Source organism: Callospermophilus lateralis, unplaced genomic scaffold (genome assembly GCF_048772815.1).
Source record: "Callospermophilus lateralis isolate mCalLat2 unplaced genomic scaffold, mCalLat2.hap1 Scaffold_132, whole genome shotgun sequence".
In the NCBI taxonomy this organism is placed as follows: domain Eukaryota; kingdom Metazoa; phylum Chordata; class Mammalia; order Rodentia; family Sciuridae; genus Callospermophilus; species Callospermophilus lateralis.
The window spans coordinates 1,589,550-1,608,845 of NW_027512489.1; the positions used below are offsets into that span (position 1 = coordinate 1,589,550).

Genomic DNA, 19,296 nt, shown 5'->3' on the forward strand with positions numbered 1-19,296 from the left:
GGCTTCCAGACCTGTAACAAGTAAATCTCTGTTCTTTTTAAATTACTCATCTCAGTCTGTTAGACCAGTACAAAACAGAGTAAGACCCTAATTAAATTTCTTTAGGGGCATGCAAACATGTAAAAATTTCTTCTGAAAATACTGATGTAAGAGGTTCCCAGTGAAATGTGCCAGGCTCTATAAAATACCATGGAAGCTACAAAATTCTGATTATGAGGACCCCTGGTGGTGTGAGTGTTTGAACAATGAATGAGAAACTGTAATTGGGAAGTAACTGTTATAACTGCCATTTGGGCCTTCCCAGGGGAGATTTTATAATGGTGATCTATCTGGGAACTTCCTATGCAGAACAAACCACTCTATGACAAAAGGCAGTTACAACTGTCCTAACTTTTGTCTCCAAGCAAGTTCCTGGGCCTCTTGTCTTCCTTTCAAGAGGTGCTGCCAATGCTGAAAGCTGAGGCTGCCACACCAGAACAGCTGGAAGAGAGTCTCCCCAGCACCTCTGGTTTGAATCATGCCCTATGGGCTTTTCTTTAGTTTCAAACCTGAGCTCTGAACCACACGAAGAGGTGCAGAACAGAGGCAGCCTCCTCCCCTTGCCTGTTCAGAGATGGTTTTCTAAAGCACACGTGTCTCCCCAGGTACACAGGTCTCCTGGGCCTCTCGGCAAGCAAAGGCAACATGAACTCGTATGGTCTGACCTGGAGGAGGAATGGCCATCACACTGAAGAGAGTGGTACGTAATGTTTCGAGGCATAAGTCAGGCCTGATAAGGCCAGGGATACCAGAGAGACCACAGTATTGACCAACGCATCATTGGACTTGACTTATGATAATTTCACCTTTTATTAATCAGATGGCAACTAGCTCGGTTTTTAAGCCTTTCTCTGAGGACTCTGATCCTTGGGATTTGCCAACTAAACTTCCAGGTACTTCTAGATGTAACATTCAGATCAAGAACTTTCAATAGGAACCTCAAAAATGATTTGCTCCTTCACTTTCAAATGGATATAACACCATATATTTGAAGGAACTACAGACTTTCAAATTTTTTTTTTATGTCTTCTGTACTTGGTGCCTGGCTTAGGGTAGAACAGCGCACATAGAAGAAGCACACTTGGCTTGTGTAAGTAGAGAGATGACTATAAATTGGGGCCTCTCTACTCCATGTAGATATTTTTAAATGACTAAGAATTTTCTCTATATTACCACTACATGGTGGCTTAAGGAATTACCTCAGTAGACTTTGGCAGGAAAACTATGGAGTTACCAAGAGACATAAATCTTATAAATGTTTCTGAGTGACTTTTAAAATCACTCATAAAGTAAAACATTCAACTATGTAATAAGAACAGAATTACATTTTTTAAATGAGTAGTAGGAAGATTCCTTTAGGAATCAACCTTGGAAACGAGATTTTCCTAGTAGTAAAAGATGTAATAGAAATATGTAAGCTTTATGAAAAGAAATGGAGAGAGAAGTCACGGTGTATTCATTGGAGAAATGTCAAAAAATGAAGAAAAAGAAAATTAAAATTGCACACAATTTTGCCACCTAGAAAGCAGATTGTCAACAGATTGGTGAATATCATCTTAATCAAGGAGAATTCCTGAACACATACACATAACCAAGACTACCATAACAGCTGTGGAATCGCTATTTGAAGATTTTGCTGTAGACATTTTCACATACCTTTCAGTTTTTATGCCTGTCATCACTTGGTGGACTTCACCAAGTGACACAACCCCTTCTATGAAATGGACGCACCATTTCTTATCCTTAAAGTAGCTTCATCCCCGTTCCAAATTATTAGGCTGTTGTGGAATCAAAGTGAGTTTACAGAGATCTAGCAGGGTGCTATATGTGGAAGAGGTGCCTTGCAGAGGTCAGCTAGAACAGATAGTTGCATGTCCTTTGAAATACTTTAAACATTTGGATCTCAATTTCTTTGCCTGTAAAATAAAGATGGGCAGACCCGAGGATCCTTATTGCTATTTCTAGTTCAGATAGGCAGTGACTTTTATTATTCCATTATTCTTATCATTGGTGGTATTGAATACTCACACACACATATCCTAATACATCTTTGGGCTGATGGGATCATCTCAACTCTGGTGAACATGCAGCACTTACTCAAGTGCTGCTGTGACATGGTAGAAATTTTCCATTGCACATCAGTTATGGATTAGGTTGAACACTGAGCTCCTGAGGCTGAGGCATAGAATAATGAATGGTAAACTGCAAAGCCTGAGCTAGAGGAAGTTATCCACAGTCAAGGATTAGCAGGTGTGGTGAAGCCCTTACTGGAGGGTGGTTGCCACCCTGTTAATGATGTGGAACGTTAGAGCCTCAATCAAGCAGGCTAGAAGGGTAAAATTCCAAACTGAAGACTATTTCAGGACTCTAAGCCCGAGGATGTTCATTGAGCTGAAACCCTCAGTAATCAGCCAGGTATCTCCCTTTGCTGGTCAAGGCGGAGCAAAACTCTTTGCAAACATCTCTCCTTTGAGACCCTAAGGAACAGCAATACCCCAACTTATGTGTACTGCTTTTGAGAGGAGAGAACAATGGAGCCCAACCAATGCAACTTGAACTTTAGACACTAGGCCTCTGGCTGAAGACAATCCTAACTGCCTGCCCCATTTCCTTCTTTCCTTTGTAATCTTAGGCAACACGGGAAGAGAAATGAAGTGGCTCAATTGCCTCATTAGAGTCAAAGAGAGTAAAGCTGAATGGAGTAAGCAATAATACACGAGAAATTCTCAAATCTCACGGCTCATTGAATTCAGCTTTTGCTCCTTTGTGTAGAAGGAGAAAACAACTGAGGCTTGTATGTCAGAACTGAGCTGATATCTGCCCCAACTTAACACTGTCTGCCAACCCTTTTGTGCCACTTCTAAAGGCTCTAAATAGTCTTTCTTCGGTCATGAATTCAAACAAAGGAGAATCTCACAGCCCATTTTATTAAGGCCATCTTCTCTACTATCTGATGGTGGCCAGTACCCTGCAATATTTATGAAGTGTTATTACACTGTGGGCACGTCCATGCCCCATCAGTCTTTCAATGTATGTGAAAGTGAAATTATGGCTCATAGGAATCCATCTAATGAGGACACAGCCCTCAGGTTTCACTTAAATCTCACTGAAATGTAACCATGAATTTTCCTTTTTAAGTTTCAGTGTTTGTATGTAAATGGAAGTATTGAAACAACAAGATACCATTCAAAGTTTTAATTTTAGTCTCTTGCCTCAGATTTAATTTTAAATTTTAAAGTATGCACAAAATGGCATCTCTTTATTCTTACAGCAGTATAAAACAGATGTGATTTATTTTCTGTAACATGCAGGCACTACTCCCAAATTAGTTGTGTTGAGTTCTGGAAATGGATTTGTTCCTTCACCAACCACCCTGTGCCTGCAGGTTCTTGCTCTGGATTTCTCTGTGCAGTTATCATGTTGAAAGTCTGCAGGCTCATCAGATGCTTGTTAGTCCTCCAGAGACCATCCACCTTGAGTCAGTCTCCAAATGCTAAAATGCCACCTCTCACTGCATGATTAGGTCTCAGTGCAAAAATATCTTTGATCAACTTGGTAAGACTCAGGCATAGTTGAAAAGGTTTGGCTTCTTAGACACAACCTCATAGATTCTTCCACTTCCTTCTTGGTTGGTTCTTGGATCAACTGTTCTTTGTTCTTACAGAGACAACAATGAACAAATACAATGTATGTGTGTGTGCATGTGAGTATTCTCCTCAGTTGTGCTACAATGAGTTTGAGATGGAAGCAATACCACTCCTTTGCCTTTCTGATCCTAATGAAGCTCCCCCCTCCTTTAGCATACATATGGAGAGAACTCTAAAAGCAGAAGGGATGGATACTGACAATGGAATTTTTCATCAACCTCAAAAGTTATGTTGACCTCTGAGTAATACTTTAGGTAAGGCAGACTGTGGGATGTTAGAGAAACTGTATTAGGAAGTCACTTATGTCACCTAAATTTTGAGAGTGACTTCATATGCTATTTGCAGAAGGGATTTAATTTTATACACAGGTAAAATCTGCAGTACTCTAGCTTAGGTACTTACTGTCATATGTGAAATTGCAAGCTAGCCTGGGTAACCTTATCTTTGAGTTTCTATTGTCAATAAGAGAAAGTTCTCTGCTTTGCTCTGATTTTGGCAGTGTTATCAAGTTTTATCAAGGTCATTTTCTCTACCATTTCTCCCCCTCCCCCTCCTTCTTCTTCTTTCTCTCTCTTCCTCTCTCTCTCTCTCTCTCAACTGGGGAGTGAAAGCAGGACCTCACTCATATTAGGCAAGTGTTCTACATCTGAACAACATCCAAAGCTCTTTTCACTTTTGAGATGGAGTCTTGCTAAATTTCCCAGGCTGCTTTTGAACTTGTGATCCTTCTGCCTCAGCTTCTTGAGAAGCAAGAATTACAGGTATGGGCTACTGGGCTTCACTTCATGTATTCCTGTGTTGCGATTAGAACATGCACAATTAGAGGATAAAGGAAGAGACTTAGATTTCAGATGGAGATTTTAACCTGTTTTGTAAGGTATTCAAACTTCAACAGTCTTTTTTTTCCAAGTTTGGGCTTTGTCTCTGTCCTTCCTGGATAAGCTTATTCAAATCCACACATATTTATTGTGTTATTTTTTTCTCTATAAATGTGCTCTATCAATATGCAACTAGAAGTGACATGATTCTTACCTTAATGATATTCATAGTTTGAGAATGTCAAAAATATTATTATAATGTGATGCAATAAATTTGTTTTTTTGTTCTGTATTTTTTAGTCATTTATGCTTCATATGGATGGATTTTTACATAGTGTTTGATACAGCAGAGGTCCTAGTTAACTCAAAAACATGTATTCTCACTTACACCTAAAGTAAGTCTGCTTGTGAATGGAAAGTACATTACATAAAATTGGTGCTTAGAAAAATATATATTAAAGAACACATAAATAGATATACATCTAACTATTGCTTCCTGAGCCTTATGGTGCTTCAGTTAATAGGCAGAGGAGATGGAAACTATGTGAAAGGGTTTGGATGTAAGTAATTGAGAACAAAAAAGAGGGCTTCATCAGCCCATACATCCTCCAAGCCCAAGAGGGACCACAAGACTATAGGAGAAAGTTGAACAATGAAACAGAGACACAGGCTTCAGTGCACAAGTAAAAACAAATATCCTTCTAGGGAAGGGGAGTCTTTCGTCCACTGCTGCATTAATCACAACCATGATGTCACATCATAAGGTAGCAGGGACCTCTGGATCCCTTTGGCACAAGAAAGACTTGCTATTTTTCAGGTATCAGAGGAATGACATTAAATATTCCTATTGTTATAACACTTGGCACTAGATACTGGGCATGAGTGAGACACTATTTCCAAAGTAAATCAGGTGCATCAAGTTCAAGTGAGAAGTGAATGCTCAGAAATGTCTGAGGAGGGTTTAGAAACAACATGTGCTGCCAGTTGTGGGGAATTTTTAAAATCATTTTAGTTTGGGATTTAATTTTTATTAAACAATTACATTTTAAATCATACCTAGGCCACAGGAGAAATTTGATTTACTATACATGAATTCTAAACTCCTTAGGTACTGCATTCACAGCTTATGATTTTCAATATTCTTTAGAATAAATTCAACAATTTCAGATATAAGTAGGCATTCATGAAAGGCATAGTTTTTCAAAGAGGGAGAAACCCAAGAGAGGATTTAGTATCTCTCTTTGCTGAAATGTTTTTCAACAAACTGGTCTGAAAGTATAAATCATCTCATAAAATAAGGAAAATATTAGTAGATTTGTCAACTAGTGTCTGACAATACATGAGCACCTGTAGGCCAAACTGGCTTGGGCAGAGATGATGTTGGTTTTCCTTTTTACTTCTTTATCTTTGTTACTATCTGCCCCCAGTCAAGGGTTTCTACAGAGGCATAGAAACTACAGAAAGTTCTTGCTCAGAAAATGCTTCTTTCTATCATAGAGAAGCTATAGAAAGATGCTACAAGCTTGAACTTTTACTCCTGAGTCTACTACTTAGTACGTGTATGATCTCAGCTAATTTACTTTGCTTTTTTATGCCTCAGCTACATCATCTATAAATGGCAAATATGACACCACCTATTTACATAGAGCACCGTGAGATCTAAATGAGATAATCCAAGTGATGCACTTGCAAACTAGAACTGATACTGCTCAATAAATGTACATCCAAATTGTCATTAATTGTGCCAAAGTTCAGTGCTCCCTGGATACACAGAGACCTTTACTCTCCCTTGTTCATTACATTTATCACACATGCCTATGTGCATAATCAAGAGAGCAACAGAAAAACTGAGGTTGTTTCTGCAAGAGTCTGTGAAGAATAAGCACAGAATCCCATATTCAAATATGTGGTCTCCAGGGCCTCCTGATGGGAGTCAGTTGTCTTGGCTTCCATGTCTGCACAGGAGATAAGAGCATCCAGGGGCCATGTCTGACAGCAGAAGGCAGCAGACTTTATCCCTTCCAATGTAGCTTCACCCACTCAAGTGGAATGAATTGACTTAATATGTTCTTTCCCTTTCTGAGAGCAGAAGGCATGAATTCACACATCTTAGTACCAGGTCACCCAGTCTGTTTCCATTTTCCCATGTCAGGCAGCCCAATGTGAAATGCCTGATAATTATTGTTATTTGGAAAGCCAGATGGAATTGAGACAAGGCCATGCCCCTCAAGTGTGTTCTCATTTGTTCAAAGGTCTGAGCTGATCAGGAGCCAAAGGTCTTACTTCAGAGAGTGCTCTACTATGTTCTAAGAAATGGAGCAACAGAATAAACATCTACTACTTCAAAAGAGATACCTTTTGGCGAATCATATTCAGGTTCCATGTGTCTCTGGGTAATATACAATGCAGGTAAACAGAATAGAGGGTTGGTCTAGGAAATGAATTCTTCCCTAAGAATCCAACAGAGATTTTTTTCCCCACAAAGATCTAAAGACAAAGTACTATATTTTGTTTGATTTTATATAGTATTTGTTAATGTGCACTAAACCATAGATTCTTTATGCCCAGCGGGTTGTTTCCTTTAAAAAAAAATCTTTGTCAAACTCAAGGTCATGAAGATACTCTTGCTTTATTTTAGAAAGTTTGGTTTTACCTTCCAAATTAGAATGACAGTCCAGTGAGAATTATTTCTCATATTATGGGAAGACATAGGATAGTCAATGGCCTCAATATCCCATGTAGATATTCAATGTTGCAGCACCATTATTGAAAAGACTATGATTTGTTTATTGATATTTATGTATTTGTTACTGAAAAAAATATATATATATATATATATATACATTCTTTATAAGTACACATACTCATATATATTCATAAGTATACATACTCATATATATTCATTTCATTAGATAATACATAAACATATATTTTTATATACCTCTGTTTCTTGACTCTGTTCCATTTCTAGACTCTAAGAACATTCTTAGTCACTATTTCTTCAGAAGTGATGCTTGCTCCTAATGTCCCTTTTTGCTAGGCCTATAATTCCATTTGTGTTAGACCTACCTATCATTTCATCATTTTCTACCATTTTTTTTAGTTGTATATGGACACAATACTTTATTTTATTTATTTATGTGGTGCTGAGCATCAAACCCAGTGCCTCATACAGGCTAAGCAAGTGTTGTACTACTCATTTACTTTATTTCTTATATTATTATTATTATTATTATTATTATTATTCCTTTTTAGCCAACACTTTCTGTCTGGTCTTATTTAGGAATCTGAAATCCAAGCTTACTATATAGTATAATATATGAATTGACAAAGTTCTTCAAGAGAAATATAAGATAAAATATTGTACTAATCCCATCGAATCCCTCATCTCTCGAGAAGAGAACTTAGCTTCCCAGTCTTCTTGATTTGGTTTGCTGCAAGCTAATCTGTCATAGCTTCAGGCAGAAGTCCACACAGAATTTATTTATGTGAAATACAAGCGATTCCAATTGATCTAAATTAACTTGTATAATTCTAGTCCCAATACATGATTTTGGGGAAATCTCAGTATTTAGAATATTGGTCTTGAAAGGCACTCATTTAGGAGTATTAGGAAAAAAGTATTAGATTAAAGCACTGGTTTTTAAGTATCCCTTGGACCAGAAGGAAAAGCATCATCTAAGCCACGGTTTCAAACTCAATATTCATTTATCCCAGAGGAACAAAAATACAAATAATTTTGATGTAACCTGACACAGCAATCCTAATTACTTCACCTTTTTCTTTCAAGTCATGCCCCAGAGCCTATGATTTTGTTCTCTCCTTATTTGTCCTCTCCCAAAAACACTGACATTGTTTTTGTTTGTTTTCCTCCAAGCACAAGGCATAACCCTTGAACTTGCTCCAAAAAGGAATTCTTAGGCTCCATGCCAACTCTCCAAATAAAAATCTTTGGGGATGTGACCAAAACACAGCATTTGAACCTGCTCCCCAGGGAAGTCCATGCATGTCAAAGACCTGAAGCCAAGAACTGTCAGAAGAGGAAACTGGAAGGCAATGGTATATATTTAATATTGACTTTTAAAATCTTTTTTTATTTGTTTGGCCCAGTACAGTGCTGGGCACATTTTAGCTTCCTCCAAAATATGGTTGAAGGTAGGACTGCCTGATGTAATAATTGAAATAATGTAATGAAAGTACTTATCCTTGGGAGGCCTTCTTCTTCATTTACAAGATGACAAAAGCCCTGTGTGCATTCTAAACCTCATAGGAGAAACTTCATTTTATCTGTCATCTATGTAGTCAGAAATTTCAGACAACCATAGTTTGGCAAAAAATAATTGATGCTCACAATGATATCCCTCAGGTTCTACCAAAATACAAGCTCCCAACTGTCAAAGATATTAGACTTGGTGATGTTTCGATTGGCCTTCGTGATGTATGTTTGACCAGCCTGTTTCCTTTGGAAAAAAACAAAACAAAACAAAAAGCCAAGAAGTGAGGCTGAGAGGGCAAAAGCATTAGCATCTTTTAGGTTGGTGAGTATATGTATGGGTTAAATTATTCTAAATACTGTTAATGTATCCTGAGAATATATTTTGCTGAAAGTGCCAATAAGGCAAAGTTAAAAGACCAAAAAACAAAAATGAGAAGGTTAAAAAGGATACTCAAAGGAAACTATGCTTTGTTAGAACAAAATCACCAGCTCTAGAAGGTTAGAGGAAGACAGGAATCAGCCTACCTCTTCCAGGTTCACCATGAGATGACATTGTGCCCCTGTTCTGCAGTCAGCTTTCCATCTGCAGTGACGATCCGGAGCCCATGAGGGGCCTTCCCTGGACACTTCTGTGGTTTGGCCGTGTACTCTTCTCGCACGCCATCAGTGCAGTTATTGAAAACCACCTTTCTATACCTAAAAGGAGAAAAGCTCAAGTTGTCATCTAGCTCTTGACAAAGTAGATCACTCCCACGATTTTACTACACTGAGCTGCTTGGCCCTGAGGGTCATCAGGGCCATCAACCACCTACCTTCCCTGTTACTCTGAGCATTAGGGCTGATTCATATCTAGCATTCAACAGAGATAAATAGAGAGAAATAATTGGAACAACAAATTGTTACCTATTATTTGCATCTTAATTGACTTCTTTGATTCATCAAATCAACTGATGAATCACTTCTTCATTTTGGAACTGTAGGAAATACACACAGTGGAAGACATTGTCCCTACACTAAGTCAAAAATCAGGGTGAAGAGACATAAATCGATAATTAAGGAGATCATTTAAAGAACATATAATTAAGGACCAAAATGAATAATACAGTCCTGGGCATTTGTTCTAAGATCCCCATTGATGCCTGAACTATGAATAGTAACAAATCTGATAAATACAAGCTTTTCCCTATACAATATGTCTATTAGAAAGTGTGATTTACAAATTAGATACAATAATAGATTAAGAACAATAACAATAAAAGAGAACAATTTCAATAATTGACTATAATAACATTGGTGTGAATGTGGTCTCTCTGTGTCTCCCTTTCTCTCTCCCAATATCTTACTGAACTCCCAGTATCTTCCTATGATGATGGGATGTGAACAATGGCTACATGATGAGACGCTGTTAGCTGAACAACAAAGGCATTGTGATGTAGAGTTAGGCATGGTTCACCTCACTGCTCAAAATGACACACAGTTGAAAAATAATAAAACATGTATTTCTGGAATTTTCCTTTTAACATTTTTTGGCTGCAGTTGACCATGGGTACCTGAAACTGTGGAATGTGAAGCTATGGATAATGGGGGACTACTGCATAGATGGCAAGGGAACTTACAGTTCAGAGAAAGGATGCTACAATAATGGCACTGTACAGAAAAAGCTGGCTAAATTAGGTAATTTCTAATCATTTCTTGAGAAAGTATACTGATTGAACTATTGAAACCTTACACCAAGGAGGCTTCAGTTTTTGCATTCTGAGTAAATCCTTCAAACTTTTGCTTATTCTCATTTTAGCTCTAATAAAAGAATAAATGAATTATTTTACAAATATGTCCCTTTCAATTTATTAGAAATTTATCAGATTCACAGTAAATTAGGATCTGTATATTCAGGATGACCAACCTTTAAGAACTTTGAGGTTCAGTATTACCAATTCATCTTTTTTTTCTCCCCTGAGGGGCTCAGCAATCCCTGTAGTTATATTTGATCTCTCAAATTCACTTTTCCAGCGTTAGTGGTAGAACATAAATTGGAAGAAATCAAAATATACTAGACCAGAGGTTGGCAAACTTTTAAGGGGCCAGCTAATAAGCCTTTTGCTTTGTAAGCTATGTAGTCTTTGCACTACTACTCAGCTTGGTGACTATACCATGAAAAGTTCACATAGTACATTAAAGAATGGGTAAAACTAGGTTCCAGGAAAACTTGACAACACTGGCAATAGATTGGATCTATCTGAGCTGCAGGCAGTTTTCCAATTCATTTACATCTAGCCAATGTCCTTCCCTCTGTTCCTGAATCTCAGGATTTACAAGCTAAAAGCAGGGTTAAAAAAATCAATGAGAAACTTGCAAAAGCACTTTGGACATTATGGATCAGCACAAAGGTCAACCATTAATACTTAACTCATGTCATGGGGTAGGTGCAAGAATTCCATTAATTAATGTACCCAGATTGCTGAAAACTGCCCTATCATTTAGCAAGTACTTGTGAAATGTTTTCAACTATTTTCAGTTAGTATTGTTATTTCTTTTCTCTGTTCACAAGCTTCATGGTTTCCAAATGCCCTCCAGATAAGTGTGAATCCTGTAATTCTTCACAGAAGCCCTCTACAAGGTGATTTTATTCTACTTTTTCTGAAGTTTCTCCCCAGCCAGCTCACTCTGCTCCATCCAAAACTCTTTCTAATCTTCTTGAAACCACTTCTTTTCTTCTGCTCCTTCTGCTTCTGTGCCCTCTTGCGTGGCCAATTTGGATTATTTGTCTCTATAACACATCCTTTCTGCACTGCCTCTTTACAGTAGTAAGATTGACCCACCTCTACACTCTTAAAGAGGTCTTCATGATTCAGGTAATAGAAATTCTTTGAATTGCATGATTTCACAGGATTCCTGAGAAATGAATAAACTTTAAAGCTCCTTGAGGGACTCCTTGTGCTCAAATAAGCAGAGCTGAGAATCTAGAAATCCTCACTGGTGTAACTGTATCAGTTTACATGTTGACATGCCAGCATAGCATCAGTTATTACTGCTGCCCCAAACACTCCAAGCCCCTCACCCACCAAATGAGCAGTGCTGATCTCTATCCTAGGAGTCCTTGCTTCTCCTCATAATCCATCAACTAAGGAGTTAACACCTAGCTGACTGGGCAGCCTCCAAACTCCAGCTCCGGTACTTAGACCATTCTGCTGGGTCACTGTCATGCCTGAGCAATTTGAACATCAGCCTAGAAAAGAAATTCCTTTTTATGTTTTTATGAGTGTAAACTGATTTTGAGAGAAAATAAGGGCAGGCGGAAAAGAAAAAAGGGGAAAAAAAAACCTCCCATGGTGCATACATTGGAGAATGATAACATTTTGGTAACAGCAATGGTAGCAAGAAAATGACCAGCAAAAGCCTCCGGAATAATCATGGCATCTCAGGGAGTTTAACTGTGCATTAGAAACTGCCTGCTGGTTTCAGAGGTGTGGCAGTGTGCAAACTAAAGGCAGGTTTTGTTTTTTAATTGCATAGTATCAAGCACACCTGTGGCTCCATCTTGGCGAGCAGCACTAGAAGAACTGGCCCACCACTGCTACTGGCATCATGAAGTGCAGAGTATTTCTTTTGTTTGTAACCCCTTCTGACCAATCATGACATCAGGTTCTCCCAAATCCTGCAGCAACAGGAGCTCTGCTTCAACCCAAAGCATGAATCTATCCTCCTGGGATTCTGCCACAGAGAAGGCTGTTGGTGATTTTTTTTTAAATGCTCATCAAAAACCATTCTGAAACCATTTTATTTCTTGGATGAAAATGGCATCACATTAGCCCTACCAGACCTGTCCCTGAAATTTAGAAGAAAATTGTGCAGAAATACAGAGTTAATTTATTCAAGTAAGCACACACCTGCTTTTTGCATTACAGAATGGTTCCATTTTCATCCCAGCAGCTGTCCCTGGGTCTGAGTTACATAAATGAATAATGCATTTAATATGTTATTAAATGGGGCTGCTACTTCCGTAATAACAAGGCAACTTGTTATTATGTTGGACCTGAGCTCTGGACATTACTGAGATGCATTTAGTTGGTAAAGCATTCTTCAATCTGCCAAGAAGAAAAGTGCTTTGTAATGGCAAGGGAGTCTTTGTACAATTACTGACAAGGAAATATTCTGAAAATGTGCCTTTGATATTACCTACAGCTCATCAGTGGAGACTGCCTTATTACTCCAACACCCCCAGTTTCAGCCATTCTCCTCCTTCCTATCTTGAAATGACTCTGTCACCTCTTCCTTTTTACCCATACTTTCTTTCATTTTGCTTATGTGCTGCCTGGACAATTTTTTTAAAAAGATGAATGCAATATTTTCTTCTTTGTGAGGCTAAACCTGGAAAGAAGCATTGTGAGTCTTCATACTGCAGATTATTCTTTCAGCCTTTTTTATTTTCCCCTCTTGGGAATTTGGGGTGGTGTGGTCAGACTACATGTATTTATGACTATTCACTTATTAAGCTAAGAGCATTGTGTAAGCTCAGCAGATCTCAAATCTAATAATAACTGCATATTTATGGAGTACAATGTAATCAATATAGACATTGTAGAAAGATTCAATCAAGGTAACAAACATATACATCAAGTTATTTTTTGTGGTGCGAACATTAAAAATCTCTCTGTTTGAAAAATCTTAAATGCACGATATGTTGTTATTAACTGTGGTCCCATGCAGATCACTAAAACTCACTTCTCTAGTCTAACTACAATGTGTATGCTTTAAAGGACATCTCCGTTTTCACTATCATCTACCTACTATGGTAAACACCTTTCTCTTCTGATTCTATGACAGCAATTTTCTAAGATTCCACATGTAAGTGAGATTATGTGGTGTTTGTCTTCCTGTGCCTGGATTATTTCACTTGGCAGCATGTCCGCTAGTTCCATCACTGTTTTTGGAAATGACTGAGGGTCATTCTGTTTAAAGGCTTCTTAGTAGTCCACTGTGTATACCTCATTTCCCTTATTCATTCATCTAGTAATGGACACCTATTTGGCTTCTATATTTTGACCACTGGAGTAACGTTGCAATTAACATGAGAGTACACCTATATCTTTGACATTCCATAAGATGCAGAAATCTCACTTCTATCTGACCCTTTGAATCACTTGAGGGCATTTTATACATGTATGATGCCTAGGTCCATCCCCTAGGAATTTGAATTTAATTGGGAACTTTGGACATCAGTTTGTTTTTGTTTTCACTTTAAGTCCCCTGGTGATTCTAGCTTGCAGCCAGGATTAAATGCCACTACCCAGGAGGTTAAAACTAGTGTTGTGGAACCAAACTGTCAATTGTTTTTTATTCTATGTGGGATGCTCTTGCCTCCTCTTACACTTTGACTCATGCTTTGAAAAATAAGCCGAGAAATCAGGCTTTGATGTAAAGATGCATCTTCCTTTTTTTCATAGCAATTAGAACATGTAATGACCGAGGTAAACTGGAACTCTAGTTCTTGCTGTACCCAGATGGATATTATTGCCACTGAGCGATGGTTTCCCATATTACCACTCACAATGAGAAAAAAATAAAATAGTTTCATTTTGTGGATTGGACTATGTGCTTTGGTTTCAAGGGATAACTCTGCTTTGTTCTAATGATACTGGACTTAATGAAGTAGGAAATAGAGCAAGCCTTAGGGACACAGAAGGGGGTTGGGTCTGCGTACAGTGTGCGGCTAAGACTTAAAATATTTCTAGACCCACTACCCTTAACAATGAGGAAAGAGCAACATGTTATGTTCATGTGCGTAAGTTGAAAGAGCTATATACCTACAGACCTCTGACAGCAGTAGTAGGGCTTAACAATGGAATAGAGATAAGTTTTTCCATCACTTTACTCAGAGAAACTGCCCCCACTAAAGCAGTGACGGAGGAGTCCAGGTCTCCTCATCTTCAGTGAAAAGGGACTGTGCCAGACATCCAAGCTGACAGGCCTTACTGGTGGCTGGCTATATGTATCCATTGTGTGTAGGTATATGCAGCTCAAAGATGCTTTAAGTGGAATCCAGGTGATAAGGAATGCTCAGGGATAGCAATGTGCCCATGAATCAACAATCATCCTATGCAAAATCCCTAATAGCAATATTTAGAAAGTCCTTGGCTGACTAGGGAGGTCTTCCAAGTTCTTTATCTGAAGGCAAAACCACTCTCTAAACTTTTCCTTTAAACCAAGTAGGCAGACCTAGGGATAAGGGCCTGGAATGAGACAGAAGACCAAGTGAATGGAATAAAGTGGCTCTTGCATTAAGCAAGATGAAAGCACAAGTTATTTAATTTGAATAGTAAATGGAATGGGACTTCCTTTTGAACACAAACTTGATAAAATGGGGCATGTGGCCACACTTGACTAAATGACTTAATATAAAGAATCATGAGAACTGGCTCATAGGATCCACAATCTGAGTCAATTCATTGTCAAACCGAATTATAGAAACATGTTTCCTTTTTTAGAACACCTGCAATCCAAGGAATTCTACTATTGAATCATTTCAGTTGATCAAAGAAATTTTAGAGTTTGAAGGCTTCTCAGAGATCATCTAATCCCCTTGTTTTGCACATCAGAAAAAGGAGATAGCTTAGAGAATTGCACAAGGTCAGACAGAAAATGATTAGGAGTCCAGGGACTCTGGGCTAATTTGCTGTTCTTGTGCCACTTTGCCAGAGCACCTGGGTGAGAAACACTAATGCCAATTCTATCCATGTGGGTAGAAACAACCATAAGAGGAAGTGGGTGTCCATGACTGTAATACACATCTTCTTCATTTCTCAATCCCTATGACTTCCCATGAAAAGATGGGAAACTTTAGCTAAGAAGCATACTCTGAGGAGTCAACTTCATATCAACAAGCAATTATTGTGTGTTCACATTGAGACTGCAGAGTTCTTGGCTAGAAAACAGCTACACAGTCCCCTGCAGCGATCAGTCTGTAAATAATGCAAGTGATTTCCTTTCTGTGGACTTTAAACACATGCACCACTTTTAGGGCCAATTATTCTCCTTGATGCACACTGACAAATTTCATTGAACAGAGATCAGACAGAACATCAAAATTCCCACAGGGCACCTGGAATAGAGTCACATGGGAAGAGATCACAGCTCACGATGTCCCTGGAAATAGCAAATTCAAGGGAATGGTACATTAGATAGGGGTTCAGTGTTTCTTTGGCTGATGTAGAGAGGAATATGTTTATAAAAGCCTGTTCTAAAAGATTCAAAATGTATGTTAATAGTATGGAAATTGTTATTTTTCATAGAATTTAAGTCTGTATTTATTTTTCTTGGATTCACTAAATATTTTATATAGCGACAGAAATTAAACTATCATTTTAAAATTGTGCTTCATGAGGAAATATCCCCATCATATATTGATAAACTAACCCTGAGAAATAGTAAGAGTTGTCTTTGAACATTCTTCCATGAGGAATTAATGGCTCCTATAAAGAAATTCCACAGACAGAAATTTCTACATGCACTTTAAAAAAATACATCTAGAAATAACTGCAACTTAATAGCAAGAAGAAATCTGTCCCTGGAGAAGATTATCTTGTTTTCTTAGAGCAAACAAACCCAGTGCCACTTTATTTGATATTTACAGAATCTTTTACTACTGGCATGAAATAAGCAATGTCCTAGTTAATTTAGCAACTTAAATTTGCAGTGTGTTCCTTGGTTCCAACACACTATAAACAAAATTTAACCATATGTAGGTATAACTCAGTGAGGCTGTGCTTGTGTATTTGCAAACTGAGATAATTATAGATACTGGTGGAGAAAAAAAGACAATGGATTTGAGGTTATTTCAGCATTTACATGCAACAGAATATGAAATTAACATGGTTGTCATTTTTTGAGCAAAAGAAACATGTTTAGCAGTCAGGTAAATGAGTTTTCTGGTAAAAATGGCATGGAAGATAGATATGTGTTTGGTGTACCACAGTTCCATCACTTTCTAATTATGTGACTTTAGGCGCCTATGGGGGTACTTCTTTTTGTTTTATAGACAGCATAGCAGAGGTTTAGATGAAAAATGTCCCAGATATCAGCATTGCAGTGACAACCAGGCATCAAATACATATCTGGGCTACAGATTCACAATAAAAGAAAGTTCCCTACCCCTCTTTTTTTTCTCTACTCTAGAGAAACCCTTAGATGATAGCAATTGATGGTATTTATATTTTGTAATACATGTGCCCAGCATTCTGCTACATGCTTTCTATATGGTGTCACAGTTATTCACACTTGAAGGCAAATAGCAAAATGTAATAGGTTAAGAAACTAAGGCTCAAAGAAACTAAATCACTCACGAAAGATAACAGTCAATGGTAGCTTTGGATGGAAAACCCTCCATCATTTAATTCAAAAATCTCTCTCTTTTACACCATAGGAAATATCCTTAATTATATTTCACTTTCCGTCCAAGCAGGCAAACCCCTTACTTTTCATCTGGATGTGAAATGGCTTGTGGATGTTTTAAGGGGCCAGAGGTGAACCAGGCAGGTAGCTGACAGTGGAAGACAGCAGGGCTTTGCTGACTCACTGCTCCAGCCCTGGACATTAGAAACCCTGATACCAGTGGACCAGGAGTCAGGATTGCGGCCCCCTGGAGGCACATTCGGTGCTTACTCACTTCTTTTTTAAACCATCTTTTCTAAGTTTTAGCCAAAAACTGAAACAGAAATTGTCCAAACATTCATCTCTATACAGTGAAGCTGATAGACATTTTGGCATCTCCTCAAAAACTGCCTTTCTAGCCAGGTGTGGTGGTGCACACCTGATATACCAGCAGCCTGGGATGCTGAGGCAGGAGGATCCAGTGTTCAAAGGCAGTCTCAGCAAAAGCAAGGTGTTAAGCAATTCAGTGAGACCCTGTCTCTAACTAAAATACAAAATAACCTATTACATTTTGCAATTTGGGATGTGGCTCAGTGGCTGAGAACCCCTGAGTTCAATCACTGGTACCCCTTGCCCCTGGCAAAACAAACAAACAAACAAAAAAAAACAGCCTTTCTGTTGGCATATTAATAACATATGCAGGGATTTTTCCACCTTGGTGAAACCTGAGAACACTGCTCTCTAAACACAGTAGTAAGCTGATTCTGAAATCAACCCTAACCATTTATACATTGAGTCATTCAAAACTAAATAAAAAGTAGGAAGGTCTTCCTGCTTGCTTCCAACTAAGCTCTCAGAATGGTGGTGCTGGGAGGTCTGCTTACTGCCCTGGACTGACAAGGGCGACCTTTGGTTTAATAGACCCACTCAGTTCAAGTTTTGACTACATTTATGCTCCAGAAGCTTTTTGGGAAGGGACAGCCCAGGAGTAACCTGCAGGCAGGCACTAACTGCAGGCCAAGCCACAGCTGGAATTCTTCTGCACTTCATCCCAGTCCTGAGGTTATTCTACACTGAATGAGCACAAGCTTCTCAAGGACAGGTTAAAACAGTCATTGGAGAGACTCAGGGGGCACAGTGGTTCCTTACTTCTATAGCTTCCAGGCACTGGTGTCAGAGCCTTGAGAAGATTACCAGTGTGGCCCTGTTGCCAGTCATCTCTTGTTATTTGTGCCAGAAATGACCCTGTTTACCTGATTCATCTAGGAAAAGCTTACTTGAGCTTCCCCTCATCTTACCCTTACTGAATCCGCTAGCATTTGCCTCTAAATAGGGAGGCAGTTAATTCAAATTCCTACCTTGTGGGACTCACAGGCAACAGGTGGGCAGGAGGCTCCTGTTTAAAACCCTGTGAGGGAACTATTTGGCACTGCCTGATACTCAGGTCCAGTTGGCTGAGTGGAATTTTCTTTATAATCTAGCAGAAACACCTCCATTGCCAAGAGATTTAATTAGCTTTGTGTGTTTTTAATAACAAGTAATATGGTATTGGAATGTTAATTGTAGCCTTGTTTATAGTGGCAAAAAAAAAAACCAACCCAAATGTTCATGAAAGGGAACAATTAAATAATTCTATAATACTTAATACCATGGAATAAAAAGAAATGAGATGGAAAGTAGCCTTCTATATTCTGACTTGGAAAGATGTTTAAAATATGTTTTTAACTTAAAAAGGGAAACAGAATATCTATCACATAAAAACAGCAAATCACACAAAAACAGCCTTCCAAATTAATTTTATATACTTTCTCTTGGCACAGTTATTCAGTGGCAAATGCTAAAAAAAAGTGTTTGGAAGCATGAATACCAAATAAATAATTGTGGGAATGGGGCTAGGATCGGGTAATGATTCAAGTAGACTTTTTAACATCTAAAACATATCTATACAATTCTTTTGTAATTAGATATTTTTAATAGAAAGGTAGCAGCATTGTAGTGACTACAATGTTACATGTTGAATCTGTGCTTATGAAAGAGTGCTGAATCAACACACAGCCAAGGGACATCTAAGGTGATATGCTGCACTGACATTAGGAAAGACAGAGAGTAATTTTTCAGTTTCACCTACATTTTTCCACTTGACAATTCTAGAGCTGGCTACAAACACTGCACATGGGAATTTGATGTTATGAGGTCTTATAAGATGACT

At 38.3% G+C, this 19,296-nt stretch overlaps 1 pseudogene; it reads right to left on the reverse strand.

The window, feature by feature from the left end:
- LOC143640198 (VPS10 domain-containing receptor SorCS1-like) overlaps positions 1–19,296 on the reverse strand; it is an 80,036-nt pseudogene that overhangs the window by 52,339 nt on the left and 8,401 nt on the right.